This window comes from Muntiacus reevesi, chromosome 15, assembly GCF_963930625.1.
Source record: "Muntiacus reevesi chromosome 15, mMunRee1.1, whole genome shotgun sequence".
Lineage (NCBI taxonomy): Eukaryota > Metazoa > Chordata > Mammalia > Artiodactyla > Cervidae > Muntiacus > Muntiacus reevesi.
The window spans coordinates 11,734,460-11,757,190 of NC_089263.1; positions in this window are offsets into that span (position 1 = coordinate 11,734,460).

Genomic DNA, 22,731 nt, shown 5'->3' on the forward strand with positions numbered 1-22,731 from the left:
AATCAGCCATATAGTTACATGTATTCCCCATCCCGATCCCCCCTCCCACCTCCCTCCCCACCCGACTCCTCAGGGTCCTCCCAGTGCACCAGGCCCGAGCACCTGACTCATGTATCCCACCTGGGCTGGTGGTCCGTTTCACCATAGATAATATACATGCTGTTCTTTCAAAACATCCCACCCTCACGTTCTCCCCCAGAGTTCAAAAGTCTGTTCTGTATTTCTGTGTCTCTTTTTCTGTTTTGCATATAGGGTTATCGCCACCATCTATCTAAATTCCGTATATATGTGTTAGTATACTGTAATGTTCTTTATCTTTCTGACTTACTTCACTCTGTATAATGGGCTCCAGTTTCATCCATCTCATTAGAACTGATTCAAATGAATTCTTTTTAACGGCTGAGTAATATTCCATGGTGTATATGTACCACAGCTTCCTTATCCATTCATCTGCTGATGGGCATCTAGGTTGCTTCCATGTCCTGGCTATTATAAACAGTGCTGCGATGAACGTTGGGGTGCACGTGTCTCTTTCAGATCTGGATTCCTCAGTGTGTATGCCCAGAAGTGGTATTGCTGGGTCATATGGCAGTTCTATTTCCAGTTTTTTAAGAAATCTCCACACTGTTTTCCATAGTGGCTGTACTAGTTTGCATTCCCACCAACAGTGTAAGAGGGTTCCCTTTTCTCCACACCCTCTCCAGCATTTATTGCTTGTAGACTTTTGGATAGCAGCCATCCTGACTGGCGTGTAATGGTACCTCATTGTGGTTTTGATTTGCATTTCTCTGATGATGAGTGATGTGGAGCATCTTTTCATGTGTTTGTTAGCCATCTGTATGTCTTCTTTGGAGAAATGTCTGTTTAGTTCTTTGGCCCATTTTTTGATTGGGTCGTTTATTTTTCTGGAATTGAGCTTCAGGAGTTGCTTGTATATTTTTGAGATTAATCCTTTGTCTGTTTCCTCATTTGTTATTATTTTCTCCCAATCTGAGGGCTGTCTTTTCACCTTACTTATAGTTTCCTTTGTTGTGCAAAAGCTTTTAATTTTCATTAAGTCCCATTTGTTTATTTTTGCTTTTATTTCCAATATTCTGGGAGGTGGGTCATAGAAGATCTTGCTGTGATTTATGTCGGAGAGTGTTTTGCCTATGTTCTCCTCTAGGAGTTTTATAGTTTCTGGTCTTACATTTAGATCTTTAATCCATTTTGAGTTTATTTTTGTGTATGGTGTTAGGAAGTGTTCTAGTTTCATTCTTTTACAAGTGGTTAACCAGTTTTCCCAGCACCACTTGTTAAAGAGATTGTCTTTTTTCCATTGTATATCCTTGCCTCCTTTGTCAAAGATAAGCTGTCCATAGGTTCGTGGATTTATCTCTGGGCTTTCTATTCTGTTCCATTGATCTATATTTCTGTCTTTGTGCCAGTACCATACTGTCTTGATGACTGTGGCTTTGTAGTAGAGTCTGAAGTCAGGCAGGTTGATTCCTCCAGTTCCATTCTTCTTTCTCAAGATTACTTTGGCTATTCGAGGTTTTTTGTATTTCCATACAAATTGTGAAATTATTTGTTCTAATTCTGTGAAAAATACCGTTGGTAGCTTGATAGGGATTGCATTGAATCTATAGATTGCTTTGGGTAGAATAGCCATTTTGACAATATTGATTCTTCCAATCCATGAACACGGTATGTTTCTCCAACTGTTTGTGTCCTCTTTGATTTCTTTCATCAGTGTTTTATAGTTTTCTATGTATAGGTCTTTTGTTTCTTTAGGTAGATATACTCCTAAGTATTTTATTCTTTTTGTTGCAATGGTGAATGGTATTGTTTCCTTAATTTCTCTTTCTGTTTTTTCATTGTTAGTGTATAGGAATGCAAGGGATTTCTGTGTGTTAATTTTATATCCTGCAACTTTACTATATTCATTAATTAGCTCTAGTAATTTTCTGGTAGAGTCTTTAGGGTTTTCTATGTAGAGGATCATGTCATCTGCAAACAGCGAGAGTTTCACTTCTTCTTTTCCTATCTGGATTCCTTTTATGTCTTTTTCTGCTCTGATTGCTGTGGCCAAAACTTCCAACACTATGTTGAATAGTAGTGGTGAGAGTGGGCATCCTTGTCTTGTTCCTGATTTCAGAGGAAATGCTTTCAATTTTTCACCATTGAGGGTGATGCTTGCTGTGGGTTTGTCATATATAGCTTTTATTATGTTGAGGTATGTTCCTTCTATTCCTGCTTTCTGGAGAGTTTTAATCATAAATGAGTGTTGAATTTTGTCAAAGGCTTTCTCTGCATCTATTGAGATAATCATATGGTTTTTATCTTTCAATTTGTTAATGTGGTGTATTACGTTGATCGATTTGCGGATATTAAAGAATCCTTGCATTCCTGGGATAAAGCCCACTTGGTCATGGTGTATGATTTTTTTAATATGTTGTTGGATTCTGTTTGCTAGAATTTTGTTAAGGATTTTTGCATCTATGTTCATCAGTGATATTGGCCTGTAGTTTTCTTTTTTTGTGGCATCTTTGTCTGGTTTTGGAATTAGGGTGATGGTGGCCTCATAGAATGAGTTTGGAAGTTTACCTTCTTCTGCAATTTTCTGGAAGAGTTTGAGTAAGATAGGTGTTAGCTCTTCTCTAAATTTTTGGTAGAATTCAGCTGTGAAGCCATCTGGTCCTGGGCTTTTGTTTGCTGGAAGATTTCTGATTACAGTTTCGATTTCCTTGCTTGTGATGGCTCTGTTAAGATCTTCTATTTCTTCCTGGTTCAGTTTTGGAAAGTTATACTTTTCTAAGAATTTGTCCATTTCATCCAAGTTGTCCATTTTATTGGCATAGAGCTGCTGGTAGTAGTCTCTTATGATCCTTTGTATTTCAGTGTTGTCTGTTGTGATCTCACCCTTTTCATTTCTTATTTTGTTAATTTGGTTCTTCTCTCTTTGTTTCTTAATGAGTCTTGCTAATGGTTTGTCAATTTTGTTTATTTTTTCAAAAAACCAGCTTTTAGCTTTGTTGATTTTTGCTATGGTCTCTTTAGTTTCTTTTGCATTTATTTCTGCCCTAATTTTTAAGATTTCTTTCCTTCTGCTAACCCTGGGGTTCTTCATTTCTTCCTTCTCTAATTGTTTTAGGTGTAGAGTTAGGTTATTTATTTGGCTTTTTTCTTGTTTCTTGATGTGTGCCTGTAATGCTATGAACCTTCCCCTTAGCACTGCTTTTACAGTGTCCCATAGGTTTTGGGTTGTTGTGTTTTCATTTTCATTTATTTCTATACATACTTTGATTTCTTTTTTGATTTCTTCTATGATTTGTTGGTTATTCAGAAGCGTGTTATTTAGCCTCCATATGTTGGAATTTTTAACAATTTTTTTCCTGTAATTGAGATCTAATCTTACTGCACTGTGGTCAGAAAAGATGACTGGAATGATTTCAATTTTTTTGAATTTTCCAAGACCAGATTTATGGCCCAGGATGTGATCTATTCTGGAGAAGGTTCCGTGTGCACTTGAGAAAAAGGTGAAGTTGATTGTTTTGGGGTGAAATGTCCTATAGATATCAATTAGGTCTAGCTGGTCCATTGTATCATTTAAGGTTTGTGTTTCCTTGTTGATTTTCTGTTTAGTTGATCTATCCATGGTTGTGAGTGGGGTATTAAAGTCTCCCACTATTATTGTGTTACTATTAATTTCCTCTTTCATACTCGTTAGTGTTTGCCGTACATATTGCGGTGCTCCTATGTTGGGTGCATATATATTTATAATTGTTATATCTTCTTCTTGGATTGATCCTTTGATCATTATGTAGTGACCTTCTTTGTCTCTTTCCACATCCTTTATTTGAAAGTCTATTTTATCTGATATGAGTATTGCGACTCCTGCTTTCTTTTGGTCTCCGTTTGCGTGAAATATTTTTTTCCAGCCCTTCACTTTGAGTCTGTATGTGTCCCTTGTTTTGAGGTGGGTCTCTTGTAGACAGCATATATAGGGGTCTTGTTTTTGTATCCATTCAGCCAATCTTTGTCTTTTGGTTGGGGCATTCAACCCATTTACATTTAAGGTAATTATTGATAGGTGTGGTCCCGTTGTCATTTACTTTGTTGTTTTGGGTTCACGTTTATACAACCTTTCTGCATTTCCTGTCTAGAGAAGATCCTTTAGCATTTGTTGAAGAGCTGGTTTGGTGGTGCTGAATTCTCTCAGCTTTTGCTTGTCTGTAAAGCTTTTGAATTCTCCTTCATATCTGAATGAGATCCTTGCTGGGTACAGTAATCTAGGTTGTAGGTTATTCTCTTTCATTACTTTCAGTATGTCCTGCCATTCCCTTCTGGCCTGGAGGGTTTCTATTGATAGATCAGCTGTTATCCTTATAGGAATCCCTTTGTGTGTTATTTGTTGTTTCTCCCTTGCTGCTTTTAGTATTTGTTCTTTGTGTTTGATCTTTGTTAATTTGATTAATATGTGTCTTGGGGTGTTTCGCCTTGGGTTTATCCTGTTTGGGACTCTCTGGGTTTCTTGGACTTGGGTGGCTATTTCCTTCCCCATTTTAGGGAAGTTTTCAGCTATTATCTCCTCGAGTATTTTCTCATGGCCTTTCTTTTTGTCTTCTTCTTCTGGAATTCCTATGATTCGAATGTTGGGGCGTTTCACATTGTCCCAGAGGTCCCTGAGGTTGTCCTCATTTCTTTTGATCCTTTTTTCTTTTTTCCTCTCTGCTTCATTTATTTCCACCATTTTATCTTCTACCTCACTTATTCTATCTTCTGTCTCCGTTATTCTACTCTTGGTTCCCTCCAGAGTGTTTTTGATCTCATTCATTGCATTATTCATTTTCAATTGACTCTTTTTTATTTCTTCTAGATCTTTATTAAACATTTCTTGCATCTTTTCAATCTTTGTCTCCAGGCTATTTATCTGTACCTCCATTTTGCTTTCAAGATTTTGGATCATTTTTATTATCATTATTCTAAATTCTTTTTCAGGTAGATTCCCTATCTCCTCCTCTTTTGTTTGACTTGGTGGGCCCTTTTCATGTTCCTTTACCTGTTGGGTATTTCTCTGCCTTTTCATCTTGTTTAGATTGCTGTGTCTGGAGTGGGCTTTCTGTATTCTGGAGGTCTGTGGTTCCTTTTTATTGTGGAGGTTTTACCCAGTGGGTGGGGTTAGACGATTGGCTTGTCAAGGTTTCCTGATTAGCGAAGCTTGCGTCAGTGTTCTGGTGTGCGGATCTTGATTTCTTCTCTTTGGATAGCAATGGAGTGCCCAGTAATGAGTTTTGAGATGGGTCTATGTGTTAGGTGTGACCTTGGGCAGTCTGTATGTTGACGTTCAGGGCAATGTTCCTGCGTTGCTGGAGAATTTGCGTGGTATGTCGTGCTCTAGAACTTATTGGCTCTTGGGTGGTGGTTGGTTTCGTTGCAGGTATGGAGGCTTTTGTAGGGTCACTTATTACTTAAAGATTCATGTAGTCAGGAGTTTTCTGGTGTTCTCAGGTTTTGGGCTTAAGTCTCCTGCTTCTGGATTTCAGTTTTATTCTTCCTATAGTCTCTGGACTTCTCCAACTATACAGCACTGATAATAAAACTTCTATGTTAATGGTGGAAAGTTTCTCCCCCGTTAGGGATACCCAGAGAGGTTCACCGAGTTACATGGAGAAGAGGAGAGGGAGGAGGGAGATAGAGATGGGCAGGAGGAGAAAGAGGGGGACTCAAGAGGAGAGAGACAGATCTACGAAGTTGTCTGATCCCAGAGTGTTCTCCGTAGCCCAGACACCCACAAAGATTCACAGAATTGGATTGGGAAGAGAAGGGGGAAGGAGGAAATAGAGGTGTTCTGAGGTAGAAAACAGAGTCAAGATTGGGAGAGAATAATCAACACACTCGTGAATAAAAATGGGAGCTGAATATTGGATTCTTAAATGTTCACAATTTATATCATATACTGAAAAACAAAAATTAAAAATCTAGAGTAGAGGTTAGACTCTTAAAAATACTATATTAAAAACAAAAACCAAAACACACAAAAGAAATTTTAGAAATATATATGAAGTTTGGTATAAAAATAGGGCTTCTCTTCTTTTTTTTTTTTTTTTTTCTTCCCTTTCTCTTTCTTCTGTAAGGTTATAGTGGATTGAAAATGAAAATTAAGGCGTAGTAAAAGGAGTGCTAGAGGGCTTTAAAAGAAATAAGAGAAAAAGAAAAAGAAAATAGAAGAGAAGAAAAAAGAAAAGAAAAAAAGAAGAAAAAAAAAAAAGAAAAAAAGAATGAGAAAAAAAATTGTTTTGCGTAATTAAAAAAAATCGTAAAAATCTATGAAAATGAATGTTAAGGAGTAATGGGGGAGTAATAAGGAATTTTTAAAGGAAAATAAAAGAGAACCAAGAAAAAAGAAAGAAAAAAAAATTTTTTTTTTCCTTACTTAAAAAAAAAAAAAAAGAAAAAAAGAAAAAAAAAAAAAAAAAAAGAAAGAAAAAGAAAAAATATATCTAGGAGTTTCCCTGGAGCTGTTGCGGTCAGTGTGGGTTCGGCTCAGCTTCAGATAGCTCCTCGTTCCAGCTTACACTTCTCGATATCTACAGGCCCTTCCGGTGTAGTCAGTCCGTGGTTTCTTCAGGGATTTTAATCTGTTACACCGGTCCCTTTGTTTATTTGGGTTCTGTTGCCGGTCTCTCTTCCGCGCCTAATTTCCGCCCTGACACACGGGGCGGAGGTGGATTCTTATTCAGGTAGCTAGTTCCGTCGCGCTGCGGCGAGGGGCTGTGCGGGGAGTGACCGGCGCTCCCGGGAGAGGCTTGCGCTCTTTTCTCGATCTGCGCTGCTCAGGCTCCGGGCTGCTCCGTCTGAAGCGCGCGCCACGCTGCGCGCGGCTCCAGCCCTCGGGCGATTCACAAAAGCGCGGCACACAAAGCCGGGCCCGCGCTCCGTCCCCACGCCGCCCGAGCGGCCCAGGCAGCCAGGCGCTTGACGGGCGCTCTCTCCCCGGGTGCGGCGCGTCCTCTGCCCCGCGCGGTCCCAGTCTCAGTCCCCGCCGGCGCCAGTCGGGAGCGCGCGCCCTCTGCCCTCCGTGTCCCCAGCCGCAGTTCCCGCCCGCGCCGGTCGGGCGCCCGCGCCCTCCGTCTCGCCACGACCCTCCCGGCGGGCTTCGGCCGCCCAGAATCTCGGTCCCTTTGTTCTGCGAACGGCCGGCAGTGTGTTCGGGCCGGTTAATTTTCTGTCTCTTTTGCTGTCCCACGGTTCAAGTTGGCAACTCACAAAAGCTCCCTCTGATTGTCCTCAGGGTGCTCAGGCCCGGATCCAGCCCCAAGTAATGCCGCCCGCTCCTCTCCGTTCCGTCCCCACTTGCTGGTGGCGGATGCGGGCGTCTGGGGTACTTTTCTGCTGGGAGTTGCTTTTAGGCTCTTAATCTGTGGGTTTTATTTATTGTATCCCTCCCAGTCAGATTCAAACTCTTGAGATTCCAACACTTCCCCCAGGCCCGCCAGAGCGAGGGTTTCCCGGTGTCTGGGAACGTCCTCTATTAAGTCCCTTCCCGGGACGGATCTCCGTCCTTAGCTCTTTTGTTTCGCTTTTTATCTTTTATATTTTGTCCTACCTCCTTTCGAAGACAATGGGCTGCTTTTCTGGGCGCCTGATGACCTCAGCTAGCGATCAGAAGTTGTTTTGTGAAGTTTGCTCTGCGTTCAGTTATTTTTTTGATGAATTTCTAGGAGAGAAAGTGGTCTCTCCGTCCTACTCCTCCGCCATCTTGGCTCCTCCCCCCGATTCATCAGTTTTATTACCAGCTCAAATATCATGCTGCCACACATATTTACCTTTACTGCACACATCATTCCAAAGATTAGAGTTGAAAGGTCAAATGTCATTTAGCAAATCTCAGCATGGACTTAGGTTCTCACCAGCCTTTATAAGGAGGGCAAATAAATGTAGTATGGGATAGGTGGGTAAGACGTGTGGTGTCTTCACAGGAGACTGGCAGAATAGTGCTGCTGGCCTACCATCCTAGGCACAAACATCACTCCTTCGTCACACCTGATCCTTTACATAGAGCTGCTGACTGCCTTGCAATCTAGAAACTCCAAAAGTTCAATGGCAGGCATGTCCTTTGGGGAATATTATTTATCCAAACAGCTATTTGAAATTTATAAAAAAAATTGTAGTGGTGGGAGAAGAACTGAAAAGATTTAAGGAAGTTAAGGGCACATCAGTATAAATTCAAGGAAGTACAATTTAGTGATTGAGTTAAATGCATACCTATGTCCACATATTAAACATTCACTCTTTGAAAATCTTTAGCCAACCATTCATCTGGAACCAAAGAATAGATTACAAAGAAGGAATTCATTGTAGAAAGATAGCTGGTCTGAATTATTGGCTTTTCCATGGTCAAAATTTATATGAAGGACATTAAAACTAAAATGAATATTCAGAATATTGGAGCTAAAGGGCAGATTGTTATCAGGCCAGGAAGTCTACTAAGCTTAGTAGGATCATCTTAACACAGATATCAGGACTTGACAAAACTCTAATTCGAAAAGATGTATGCACCCAGTGTTCATAGCAGAACTATTTACCATAGTTAAGATATGGAAATAGCATAAACATCCACTGAGAGATGAACAGATAAATAAGATGTGCTACATATATTCAATGGAATAGTATATAGCCATCAAAAGACTGAAATAATGCCATTTACAGCAACATGGATGGACCTAGGGATTATCATGCTAAGTGAACTAAGTCAGAAACATAAAGACTAATGCCAAAAGATATCACTTATACATGGAATTCAAAATATGACACAAATGAAGTTATTTATGAAACAGAAACAGATTCATAGAGAACAGACTTGGGGTTGCCAAGGGGGAGGGATGAATTGGGAATTTGAGATTAGCAGACACAAACTATTGTATCTATACATAATTAAATCACTTTGCGGTACACCAGAAACTAACACAGTATTGTAAATTATACTTCAATAAAAAGATGACTTGGTTTGTAAGTAATGTGAGCATTATTCTTTGCAAGTTTAGGATCTACTCCATTCATCTCTAATGGCCTTTCATAACTCAGGTACTTTATTAAATAATTTACACTAATACTAATTGTCTACTTTCTAAGATTGAAGAGTCAGCCCTTCTTACTCCACAACTAGAGAGTCCATGCCCTTCAATGAAAGATCTTCATGCTTCAACTAAGACTCAATGCAATCAAATAAATAAATATTTAAAAAAAAGAAAAATCTACACTTAAAATTAATTCCTATAAGTTATAAATAAAATTATAAAATTTTAAGTTATAAATAAAATTTTATAAAATTTATAATCATATAATGCATTTCTTGAAATAAATCTTTCCTTTTTTTTTTGGTCCTCTGATTTTCTTGTCTTCCCCTTCTTCTCTTTCTCCCATGTTAACCCACCATAACCTCCCCTGTCCCTGGGCTTCCAGGGAACCCATGCTAACAAAACACATGCCCCTCTATGACATTCCTCAGTGTAATGTATAAATATGTGTACTCACATTCACATATTTTAAAAATTGTATCCACATATCTGTATTCCCATTTAATGCCTCAAAACAAGCCCTCAAAGTCAAGTGTTGTTTTTAAAGGTGGCATACTAGTTCATCTCCTGGATATACCTTAATTTATTCAGTCATAGGCTTATTAATTGAAACATATTTACTCTGTTTTAAAACTTTTGCTCCTATAGACAGTGGTACTATAAGAATCTTACTGCACATACCATAAACAATGCAAAAAGACAGTAATTTATTTTCCCATTTTACAAATGATGAAACTATAGCTAGGAAAAGTAAAAATGGTCACACTATCCATCTTGTTTTTCTCTAATCTCATCTTTCACTAAACCATGTGACACTCTTTTTTTCTTATCCTAACTTCTTAAAAATTATAGGTCATTAAATCCAAACACATGTGACTCCAAGTCACCTAAGAGATCAAGTACCTGGCAGTTAAATAGAACTTTGAAATTTAAGAAGAAAAGATGATTTTACATTTATTTTTATAAACGAGTCTCAAAGTACCATGGTTTATTACAGATTTAGGTTTATTGCACATTTAGGTTTTGTGGAGGAAGTATGGCAAAGTAGAATTTTAAAGAAACACTTTTCAACACAGGATACTTTAAACTGCCAGATAAAACATACTGAGCATTGCACATTTCTGGTTTGGGGACAGATGGATGATTTTGAACGGGACTAAACCTCCCACTGACAACTTCATGTAAAACAGCTCTTGGAGCTCATAGAAGGAAAATAGCTGAAGCAGGACTTTTGGTCTCTGGGAAGAGAGATGCACACAGGAGACTCCACGTTTACCCTGACTTTTCCCATTAAGGCATTTTTTCCAGTTTTCTTTGGAGGAAAACAGAGGCCAAGCAGGAAGTGGTTGTCTGACTAAAGGAAAGATATGAAGTCAGGATTCCAAGCTGACACACCAGCTGAGATCTGCAGGGCAAACTCCTGGAAAACGGAAAAGTACAGAGAAACTGCCCCAAGTCCTAACTCTTATCAAGTCATCAGCAATTCTTAAGCTAAACATGGCAGATCATATGGTTAGGATTAGGCATTAATGATATATTGATTATATCATTAATATAATCTCCCTCCTCCAAAAAAAAAGCCTTTATTTTCTGAACTTTCCAAAAGAAAAATATCGCTTAGTACATATGTATCTAGCAATAAAGGAAGTGGATTACAAATAGCAAGTAATGTGATTTCCTTAACTAATTTGAGATATGAGTTTTTCAAATTATAATAACAAATCAAAGAAGTATTGTTGAAAAAAGTTATTAGAAAATGCCATGAAGAGAGAACAGCAAGTAATATGGAACATGAAAATAATTGTTTACTTCATTTATATTTTTAAAAGGTGTAAGCACAAAATCAGTCTCAGCAAAGATGCTATTAACCTAATAACAAGTAAGTTTTCATTTTAAAAATCAAGCTCAAAGTTTCCAAAATGATCTAAGAGTTTAAGCTGATTTTAAACAATCAGAAGAAATGGATAAAATTATATGAGAGAATGTCTAAGGGAATTAGTAATTGGGATGTTGGAGAAAAACAGTTTAATAAGGTATACTAAGTGTTCTGTACTTAGTAAACTGATGCTTCATGTTTTTCTTATTTCATGAGAAAGTTTTTTTTTTTTTTTTTTTTTTTTTTGAGTTGGCCATAGCAGTTAGAAAGCCTCTTTATCAGAATATAAGGTGAGGACTTCCCTAGTGGTCCAGTGGGTAAGACTCTCTCTTGCAATTCAGGGGGTGTGGGTTAGATCCCTGGTTGGGGAACTAAGACCCCACATGCCCTGGAACAGTGAAGCCTGTGTTTCGCAATTAGAGAATCCATTCCCCACAGAGAAAGATCCCACATGAGGCAGTGAAGGTTCCAAATGCTATAACTAAGACCTGATGCAGCCAAATAAATATGTGAAAGCGAAAGTCTCTCAATTGTGTCCAACTCTTTGTGACCCCATGGACTATACAGTCCATGGAATTCTCCAGGCCAGAACACTGGAGTGGGTAGTCTTTCCCTTCTCCAGGAGATCTTCCCAACCCAGGGGTCAAACTCAGGTCCCTCGCATTGCAGGTGGATTCTTTACCAGCTGAGCCACAAGGGAAGACCAGGAATACTGGAGTGGGGAGCCTATCCCTTCTCCAGCGGATCTTCCTGACCCAGGAATGGAACAAGGGTCTCCTGCATTGCAGGTGGATTCTTTACCAACTGAGCTATGGGGGAAGCCCAAATAAATACATAATAAATATTTAAAAAGGAAGATGCCCCTAGCAGGGATTTGGAGTGCTGGTGATATTTCAGAATCTGCATTGTCAAATGCTGGCAAAAAATGAGTTGTGGTGAAAGTATTGATGAGAAGGCAGAGCAACAGGAGCTCAAAAGTGCTGCTGGTAGAAATGCTAAATGGCATTGCCACCCTGGAATATCACTGACAATGGATAGGAGGTAGGGCAGAGCGAGTCTGAATACAGCGGGGCAGAGCAAGAGAATTCTCTGGGATATTAGAATTGTTCTGCATCTTCTATCTAGCACAGACTGATACATACTGATCTATACGTGTGTAGAAACACATGTGGTTCTGTGTATGTAAATACAGTACAAATCTAATTTTTTTTAAATGGAAGAAATAAAACTGAACAAAACAAAACAAAAATGTGTGGTATAAATGGAAGATTATCCTTTGACTTGCCGATACAAATGTGATTTTTTTTCATGGAAGAAATAAAAGCGAACAAAACAAAAATGTGTGGTATAAATGGAAGATTATACTTTGACTTGCCGATCAGAAGGTGATCCGGGCAGAAGGGTTTCCAGTGAGATTGGTCAGAGTGGCAAGGATGAGTTGATTTTGTAGGGCATCCAGTAAGTTCAGGTTAAGAAGAATGAAAGTAGAGGGGCATGTCCTTTTAGAAATGCATGGTACTCCTATTCTGTGTGTGTGTGTGTTCAGTTGCTCATTCGTGTCTGACTCTTCATGGCCTCATGGACTATAGCCTGCCAGGCTCCTGTGCCCATGAAATTTTCCATGCAAATACTGGGGTGAGTTACCATACCCTCCTCCAGGGATCTCCCATCCCAGGGACTGAACCCAGGTCTCTTGTGTCTCCTGCATTGGCAGGCGGATTCTTTCCACTTGTGGCTCAAGGGGTAAAGAATCTGCCTGCAATGCAGGAGCTGCAGGAAACACAGGTTTGATCCTGGGTCTGGAAGATCCCCTGGAGAAGGGAATAGAAACCCACTCTAGCATTCTTGCCTGGAGAATCCCAAGGACAGAGGAGCCTGGTGGGCTACAGTCCGTGGGGTCATAAAGAGTCAGATACGACTGAAGCGACTTAGCATGCACGCACAGTGGGAAATAGGTAAATGCCCCTGTGATAAGGAGGAGGTAGTCCCAGTGTGGGACTTGAGTCAATCAATGCAGACATTCGCTATGGTCAAGGCATCTAGGGAAGTTCATCCTGACCACAGTGCATTGCATATCCTGAGTGTGCACTCCAGGATGGGTCTCTAAGACTCTACTGGGTTGGGTGTTAATAAGCTGTACTCTTCAGAAGTGCATTCTTAGGGGGTCTCCCCGGATCCCATTACCCCCATTTCCACAGAACCATTTTGGATATTTGGAGGTCCTCTGCTCTAAGTGTTGCAGAGGCTGAGACTGTTCCTGGAGCATATCTGGCTGCTATCTAAACAGTAGCTGTGTATGTTCCAGGGCTTTCTAAAGGATCTAAGCTATAGATCAAAATTAAACAGAAATTGAATTATGTCAGCCTTTCCAAGATCATGAAATTTCCAAGATCATCTGATCTCCTGCAGGCAGAGAATGGTCTCTGGATTAGTTGTTTCCCTAGATTCATGGTTCTATACTCCATTTCTTTTCTAGGAGACCACTTGGATATGAATAAGGCAGACGACATGCAGACTGGAATATGGAGCAAGGGGGAGAGAAATAGAGATTGTATCTTTCAGAGGCTGGAGATGTCATAGGTCAACAACATCTTCAATCAAAGGACTAGAAGTCAAAAACTTGAGTACTGAAACCAACCAAGTCTGAGAAGCAGTGGAAGAATGGATATGGGGGCATACTCCTGTTTTATTTTGCAGGTAAAATTTCAGTTCTAAGATTGGGTCCTTATACAGCCTTTCAGCTTGGGGAAAGCAAGTCATTTAAAGGTTTGGGGACCAGACAGATGGACACAAGCTGGAGTTTAAGATCTCTTCCCAGGGGCCTCCTTTAAGTTGGGTACCACATGTATCTCTATAGATTGTGATGGGCACAATTCCAATGGCATCGTTCGTAAGAACAACCCCCCAGGAGTGTTGTGATCAGTTGTGGATTACTCCAGCCTCTCTTAGAAGCTGGGTTTCAAGAACACAGGAAGACAGATGTTAAATGTCTTTAGTGATGGCAGGAAATATGGAGAGAGAAGGAGAGCTGGAAGGAGAGGGAAAGAGAAGAGAGAGAGAGAAGAAGAAAGAGGAGGAGAAAAAAGAACACTTGAGTAATAGTTACAGTGACCACAGAGTTTATTGTCCAAACTGGGACACCTTTGAAAGGAAAGGGGACTCTATCACAACTGCACAAGGACAGCATTTAAAACAAGGCTATTTGGGGCAAGCTGTAATTGTCCGTTCACCCCAGAAATAGGGCAAAGTTCTCTTGACTGCATGTGACCCAGAAGTTATTCTTTTTGCTCCTTCTAACCACAGATGGCTGTGCTATGTCACCCAAAGAGGCAGCAGAGGGCATCTGAGAAGCCTGGCAGGCACTTGGCCAGGATATGCAGCTCTGGTCCTTCCCTCATTGCGCACGTTCAAGGCAGAGTCATTCGTCCTCATCCCTTGTAGTACATCTTGCAGATCCTCCACCATCCCCTTGCTGCTGGGATGAGCTGCCATCCAGCAAGGCTCCTCAGAGTCCGATGCCTAGGGAATGTTTTCTTAATTGTCTTGAATAGGCCTGACTGCAGATGGACTCTCTTTTCCATTCCTGGGATAACTGACAGCTTCATGAAGCTTTGGTGATATTTTGCCTTTTCTTCCTCTTTTCTGATGTGATGATGACTAGGATGGATTTTTAACTGGCCAAAAGCCTGGTGAGCTTTTCCATGGGGTTGCAAAGAGTTGGACATGACCTGAGTGACTGACACCCTCTTCCGTGTACAGCATGGTACTAGATACACGCCAGCTGGCTGGCACAGCACAGGACTGCCGTGTTGAAGGCTACTTTCATCTGATACGCTATCAGCCTCTGCGTGCAGGAGACTTAAGGCGGCTGCTTATCTGCAGGTGAGAGCCACTGGAATCATGTGTGAGGTCTTGAAAACGCGAGGACCATAGCCCTCCAAGGTGAGTGTGGGTCCGAATTGCTGAAAGGGCTTGTTAAAACATGGTTTGCTGAGCTCTGCGCCCAGAGTTCCTGATTCAATAGATCTGAGGAGGGGCTTAAGGTACATTTCTAGAAAGTTCCTAGGTGATACAGTTGCACTTTTCTAGAGACCACACTTTGGGAACCATTGTCTTAAAATGACTGATTCAATAATGATGCAGCCTTCCCACCACAATTATTGTGATTTCTTCCCTCATTTGAAAACATTAGTAGTTGTCTTTATTTTCTGAGATAGCAAACTAAATGATAAACTTGTCGTTACCAAAAGTGAGGTCTGGCTGCTCACAGCTCAGAATCTAATAAAGAAGCAAGATTTGTGGAAAGGAAAGTTTGGTTTATTTTGGAGATTAGCAACTGGGATGGCGTGGGGGGTGGGGAGAAATGGACTCCTGTTGAAAGGCCGGTTCCCCCCACCTCCACCAACAATCACTGAGCTTTCATAGGCTGAGGGAGGGGACTTTGTGCAGAAACAGCTGCTCTGACAGCTATCTTGAAATCTCATGTGGCTATCTGATCTGTTTTTTTAAATTAATTTATTGAGGATAATTACTTTACAATGTTGTGATGGGTTTTGCCATACATCAACATGAACTTGATTGTTTCAAGTACAGTTAGTCTTTAGCTCTGTGGTCAGTTTGTCCCATTTCTTTGAGGCCAGTTCTTGGAATTGTGGCAGCTTATGTCATGGCAACAGTCTGGTCATCATATATTTAACCCCTTCCACCTGGTGGGCTTAAATGTCTTCTAAACAGATCAAAGGATATGGCTCAGACTATTATCTATAGTCTTTGAAGAGAAATGAAAGGTCCTTGAATTTGTTTAATGGCCAAGCTGTTGTTATTTGCTCCTGCTTGTTTTCCTTTGCATCTGCATTTTCTCACCTCTCTGATTAAACATATTCTTTGACTAAAGTTTTTCTGCAGACAAAAGGAAGACTGAAGACATGAGGGAAAGAACCATGCCATCCTGATCTTTTTCATTGTCATTTAGCTCAGCACCAACTAAGTAGAGGTAGGAACATTCCTCAAATTCATGCAAACTCAACCTCATGAGGGAAATAACCAATTGAATGGACCCACTCAAATAAATTAAAATATTTATTGAGAACTTACTCTGAGCCAAGCACTGTGGTATGAACCTAAAAAAGAGCCAGACACTGTTTTGTCTTACGGGTTCCAACTGAGAGTTACACTAGTAAATGCCTCATATGATGGGCTGGGATTCACGTGAACTACAGAAGAAAACCAAGAGATGGTCAATTATCAAGAGACTGATGAGCCTGAGAAAATTTGATACTGTCTCAGTATGATATGGTAGAAAAGGGGAAAGATTATAGTATAGAAACTGAAGCTCTAATCAGTTGCATTATCATCTGTTTGCAGAAAGAATGCTTGGACAGAATGAAGATGGCCAGCACAAATACAGAAGTACCATGACACGGATTCCCTAACTCTGCCCTTAGACTTCATCTTCTTTGCCTTTGACAGACAAAACCTTTTGATGGAGGTGGATCAATTTGAGCAGCAAGGCTGAGGCTGAGTTTTAAGCCCACTTTTTCACTTTCCTCTTTCACCTTCATCAAGAGGCTCTTTAGTTCCTCTTCACTTTCTGCCATAAGGATGGCATAATCTGCATATCTGTTATTGATGTTTCTCTCTGCAATCTTGATTCCAGCTTGAGCTTCATACAACTTGACTTTTCACATGATGTACTCTGCATTTAAGTTAAATTAGCAGGGTGACAATATATAGCCTTGATGTACTCCTTTCCCAATTTTGAACCAGTTCATTGTTCCATGTCCAGTTCTGACTGTTGCTTCTTGACCTACATACAGGTTTCTCAGGAGGCAGGTAAGGTGATCTGGTATTACCATCTTTTCAAGAATTTTCCAGTTTGTTATTCACACAACCAAAGTCTTTAGCATAGTCAGTGCAGCAGAAGTAGATGTTTTTCTGGAATTCTCTTGCTTTTTGTATGACCCAGTGGATGTTGACAATGTGACCTCTGATTCTTCTGCCTTTTCTAAATCTAGCTCGTACGCCTGGAAATTCTCAGTTCACAAGAAATTGAAGCCTAGCCTGAAGGATTTTGAGCATTACTTTGCTAACATGTGAAATGAGGCAATTGTGTGGTAGCTTAAACATTTTTTGGCATTGCCATTCTTTGGGATTGAAATGAAAACTGACCTTTTCCAGTCCTGTGGCCACTGCTGAGTTTTCCAAATTTGCTGGCATGTTGAGTGCAGCACTTTCACAGTATCCTCTTTTAGGATTTGAACTAACCATGAAATTAAAAGACACTTACTCCTTGGAAGAAAAGCCATGACAAGTCTAGACAGCATAATAAAAAGCAGAGACATCGCTTCGATGACAAAGGCTCATAGAGTCAAAGCTATGGTTTTTCCACTAGTCATGTATGGATGTGAGAGTTGGACCATAAAGAAACCTAAGTGCTGAAGAATTGATGCTTTTGAACTGTGGTGTTGGAGAAGACTTTTGAAAATCCCTTGGACAACAAGGAGGTAAAACCAATCAATCCTAAAGAAATCAACCCTGAATATTCATTGAAAGGACTGATGCTGAAGCTGAAGCTCCAATATTTTGGCCACCTGATGTGACAAGCCAACTCACTGAAAAAGGCCCTGATGCTGGAAAAGATTGAGGGCAGGAGGAGAAGGTGGGGGAAGAAGATAAAATGGTTGGGTGACATCATCAACTCAATGGACATGAGTTTGAGCCGACTCCAGGAGATAGTGAAGGACAGGGAGGTCTGGCCTGTTGTAGTCCACGGGGTTGCAGAGAGTTGGACATGACTGATCGACTGAATAACACCAACAAGAAGGGTGATGCTAGTAATTACTTTTGTTCATATAACTAACACCTTCCATTCCCCCCCCTTAATTCTTGTAGACATCTTACTATTACCGATATCTGAGCATGCCAGATATTAGCTATTGTAAATTAGTAAGTTTCCATTGTGTGTACTTTTAAGATTTTGATGAAATTAATATAAGCAAGCCTCCCTAAAGACTGTGTGGCCTGGAACACTTAGAAAATTGAGTTCCCAGGCCTGTGACCCTGAGGAAAATTTCTAGAATGTGTGGATCTAGCTGAGTGTGCAAGAGTGGGAGGTGAACTTGGGAAGTGCTTGGCAGTCAGCCTGAAAACTGATAACCCCCCAGCTCTGTCTCATGCTTCTTTGAAAATGAAACCCTGTTCATAAATAGAAAGAAGACACAGACACAAATAGTGATAAGGATTGTAATGGATGTTTACAAGTAAGTGATACAGGGACTCAACAAAGAAGATTCAATTGGTTCTGAGAGTCTCCAAAGACTTAATGTAGAAATCGACATTTGAGATGTACCCAGCTGGATGCAACAATTTTCTACAGGCAAAGATAGAGGGAGTGAGGTTCCAGACAGAAGGGATATTTCAGTTCAGTTCAGCTCAGTTCAGTCACTCAGTCATGTCCGACTCTTTGTGACCCCATGGACTGCAGCACGCCAGGCCTCCCTGTCCATCACCAACTTCTGGAGTTTACTCAAACTCATGTCCATTGAGTTGTTGATACCATCCAACCATCTCATCCTCTGTCTTCCCCTTCACCTCCCACCTTCAATTTTTCCTAGCATCAGGGTCTTTTGCAATGAGTCAGTTCTTTGCATCAGGTGGCCAAAGTTTTGAAGTTTCAGCTTCAGCATCAGTCCTTCCAGTGAATATTCAGGACTGATTCCCTTTAGGATGGACTGGTTGGATCATCTTACAAGCAAGGTGATAATATACAGCCTTGACGTACTCCTTTTCCGATTTGGAAGCAGTGAGTTGTTTCATGTCCAGTTCTAACTGTTGCTTCTTGACCTGTATACAGATTTCTCAGGAAGCAGGTAAGGTGGTCTGGTATTCCCATATCTAAGAATTTTCCACAATTTGTTGTGATCTACACAGTCAGAGGCTTTGGCATAGTCAATAAAGCAGAAGCAGATTTTGTTTTTTGAATTATCTTGCTTTTTTGATGATCCAACAGATGTTGGCAATTTGATCTCTGGTTCCTCTGCCTTTTCTAAAACCAGCTTGAACATCTGGAAGTTCACGATTCACATACTGTTGAAGCCTGGCTTGGAGAATTTTGAGCATAACTTTGCTAGCATGTGAGATGAGCGCAATTGTGCAGTAGTTTGAGCATTCTTTGGCATTGTCTTTCTTTGGGATTGGAATGAAAACTGATCTTTTCCAGTCCTGTGGCCACTGCTGAGTTTTCCAAATTTGCTGGCATATTGAGTGCAGCACTTTACAACATCATCTTTTAGGATTTGAAATAGCTCAGCTGGAATTCTATCACCTCCACTAGCTTTGTTTGTAGTGATGCGTCCTAAACACCACTTTGCTTTGCATTCTAGGATGTCTTGCTCTAGGTGAGTGTTCACACCATTGTGATTATCTAGGTCATGAAGGTCTTTTTTGTTTTGCTCTTCTGTGTATTGTTGCCACCTCTTCTTAATATCTTCTGCTTCTGTTAGGCCCATACCATTTCTGTCCTTTATTGTGCCCATCTTTGTATGAAATGTTCCCTTGGTATCTCTAATTTTCTTGATGAGATCTCTAGTCTTTCCCATTCTGTTGCTTTCCTCTATTTCTTTGCATTGATCACTGAGGAAGGCTTTCTTATCTCTCCTTGTTATTCTTTGGAACTCTGCATTCAGATGGGTATATCTTTCCCTTTCTCCTTTGCCTTTTGCTTTTCTTCTTTTCTCAGCTCTTTTTAAGGCCTTCTCAGACAACTGTTTTGACTTTTGCATTTCTTTTTCTTGGGGATGGTCTTGATCAATGCTTTCTGTGCAATGTCATGAACCTCTATCCATAGTTCTTCAGGCACTCTGTCTATCAGATCTAATCTGTTGAATCTGTTTGTCACTTCCACTGTATAATCCTAAGGGATTTGACTTAGGTCATACCTGAATGGTCTAATGGTTTTCCCTCCTTTCTTTAATTTAAGTCTGAATTTGGTGATAAGGAGTTCATGATCTGAGCCACAGTCCACTCCCAGTCTTGTTTTTGCTGACTGTATAGGGCTTCTCCATCTTTGGCTGCAAAGAATATAATCAATCTGATTTCAGTATTGACCATCTAGTGATGCCCACGTGTAGAGTTTTCTCTTGTGTTATTGGAAGAGGGTGTTTGTGATGACCAGTGCGTTCTCTTGGCAAAACTCTGTTAGCCTTTGCCCTGCTTCATTTTGCACTCCAAAGTCAAATTTGCCTGTTACTCCAGGTATCTCTTGACTGCCTACTTTTGCATTCCAGTCCCTTATAATGAAATTTTGGGATGTTAGTTTTAGAAAGTCTTGTAGGTCTTCATGGAACTGTAACTTCAGCTTCTTCAGCATTACTGGTCGGGGCATAGACTTGGATTACTGTGATATTGAATGCTTTGCCTTGGAAACAAACAGAGATCATTCTGTCATTTTTGAGATTACATCCAAGTACTGCATTTTGGACTCTTTTGTTGACTATGAGGGCTACTGTGTTTCTTCTAAGGGATTCTTGCCCACATTAGTGGATTTAATGGTCATCTGAGTTAAAGTCACCCATTCCAATCCATTTTGGTTCACTGATTCCTAAAATGTTGAAGTTCACTCTTGCCATTTCCTGTTTGACCGCTTCTAATTTGCCTTGATTCATGAACCTAACATTCTAGGTTCTTGTGCAATATTGCTCTTTATAGCATCAGACTTTACTTCTATCACCAGTCACATCCACAACTGGGTGTTGTTTTTGCTTTGGCTCCATCTCTTCATTCTTTCTGGAGTTATTTCTCCACTGATCTCAAGTAGCATATTGAGTACCTACTGACCTGGAGAGTTCATCTTTCAGTATCCTATGATTTTGCCTTTTCATACTGTTTATGGGGTTCTCAAGGCAAGAATACTGAAGTCATTTGCCATTCCCTTCTCCAGTGGACCACATTTTGTCAGAACTCTCCACTATGACCCATCTACCTTGGGTGGTCCTACACAGCATGGCTCATAGTTTCATTGAGTTAGACAAGGCTGTGGTCCATGTGATCAGTTTGGTTAGTTTTCTGTGATTGTGATTTTCATTCTATCTGCCTTCTGATGGATAAGGATAAGAAGCTTATGGAAGATTCCTGATGGGAGAGACTGACTGAGGGGGAAACTGAGTCTTGTTCTGATGGGTGGGGCCATGCCCAGTAAATTTTCAATTCAATTTTCTGTTGATAGGCTAAGCTGTGTTCCCTCCCTGTTGTTTGACCTGAGTAATGAAGGTAATTGCAACCTCATTCAGAAGGTTGAGTGCAGCCCTGGACCCATGCCTCCACCAGAGACTCCTGGACACTCACAGGCAAGTCTGGGTCAGTCTCCTTTGGGGTCACTGCTCCTTTCTCCTGGTCCTGGTGCACACAAGGTTTTGTTTGTGCCCTCCAAGAGTCTGTTTCACCAGTCCTGTGTGTATTCTGGTGGCTCTATGGTGGGGTTAATGGAGACCTCCTCCAAGAGGGCTTATGCCACACCCAGGTCTGCTGCACCCAGAGCCTGTGCCCCTGAGGCAGTCCACTGCTGACCTGTATCTCCACAGGAGATGCTCACACACTCAAAGGCAGGTCTGGCTCAGTCTCTGTGGGTTCTCCTGGGGGCCACAAGCTTATGTTTGAGCCCTCCGAGCATCTCTGGTGGATATGGGGTTTGATTCTCAACGTGATTTCGCCCCTCCTACCATCTTCTTGGGGCTTCTCCTTTGCTCTTGGATGGGTTGGGTTCTGATAATTCCTTTTGCAGGAAAAAATATTATTGTTAGGTTAAATGGTTGTTTAGTTGATTATATCCTATGTCTGGAAGAGCTGGGTAGCCTTCTGCTGGAGGGCTAGGGTTTTATCATGAATGATGTCATGAGGTCTTTGAATGCATGTATTTTTCCTTGGTCACTTCTTGAAGCAATGTGGCTTGGGGTGAAGCAGAGAAGGGCAATCTACCAAGAAACTAAGAACTATATAGTAATCGACTGACCCATTAAGAAAGTGGTAGCAATGCCTAGAAAGGAAATATAATAGGGAAGACTTTACTTAGTGAAAGAGACAGATATGAGCTCCTTGTATTTTCAAGTATGGGACAGCAGATACGGTGACAAGTTGGTTGGTGTCAGTTAGCGGAAAAGACTAAATCATTCACTGAGTTCCTCTAACTTCATTCTCCAGAGATGTGAAGATTTCAGCTTGAACCTATTTTAAGAAAAAGAAAGACTTGAGTAGGATTTATTAGACGAACAACTCTCATACTGGCTGAAACTCTTGAATTCTTAAAAGATCTTCTAGGGAGGGATGATTTGAGAGAATAGCATTGAAACATGTACATTATTACCATATGTAAAATAGATGACCAGTGCAAGTTTGATGCATGAAGCAGGGCTCTCAAAGCCGGTGCCCTGGGACAACCCAGAGGGATGGGGGGACACGTGCACCCGTGGCTGATTCATGTCGATGTATGTCAAAATCCACCACAATATTGTAAAGTAGTTATCCTCCAATTTAGTTAATTAATTAAAAAAAGAGATCTTCTTTACTTTTCTTTTGGATTCTTCCATCATCTTTAGTTGACATCTTGTTATAACCTATAGTGGAAGAGAACCTAAAAAAATTACATATGTATATGACTAAATCACTTTGTTGTACAATTGAAACTAACACAATATTATAAATCAAGTATACATCAATTTAAAAAATAATCTCCATGACTTTAGCCATCATTGGTTCTTCTTTCATTGCTCAGGAGTGTCTGACGTTTTTGTAACCCCATGGTTT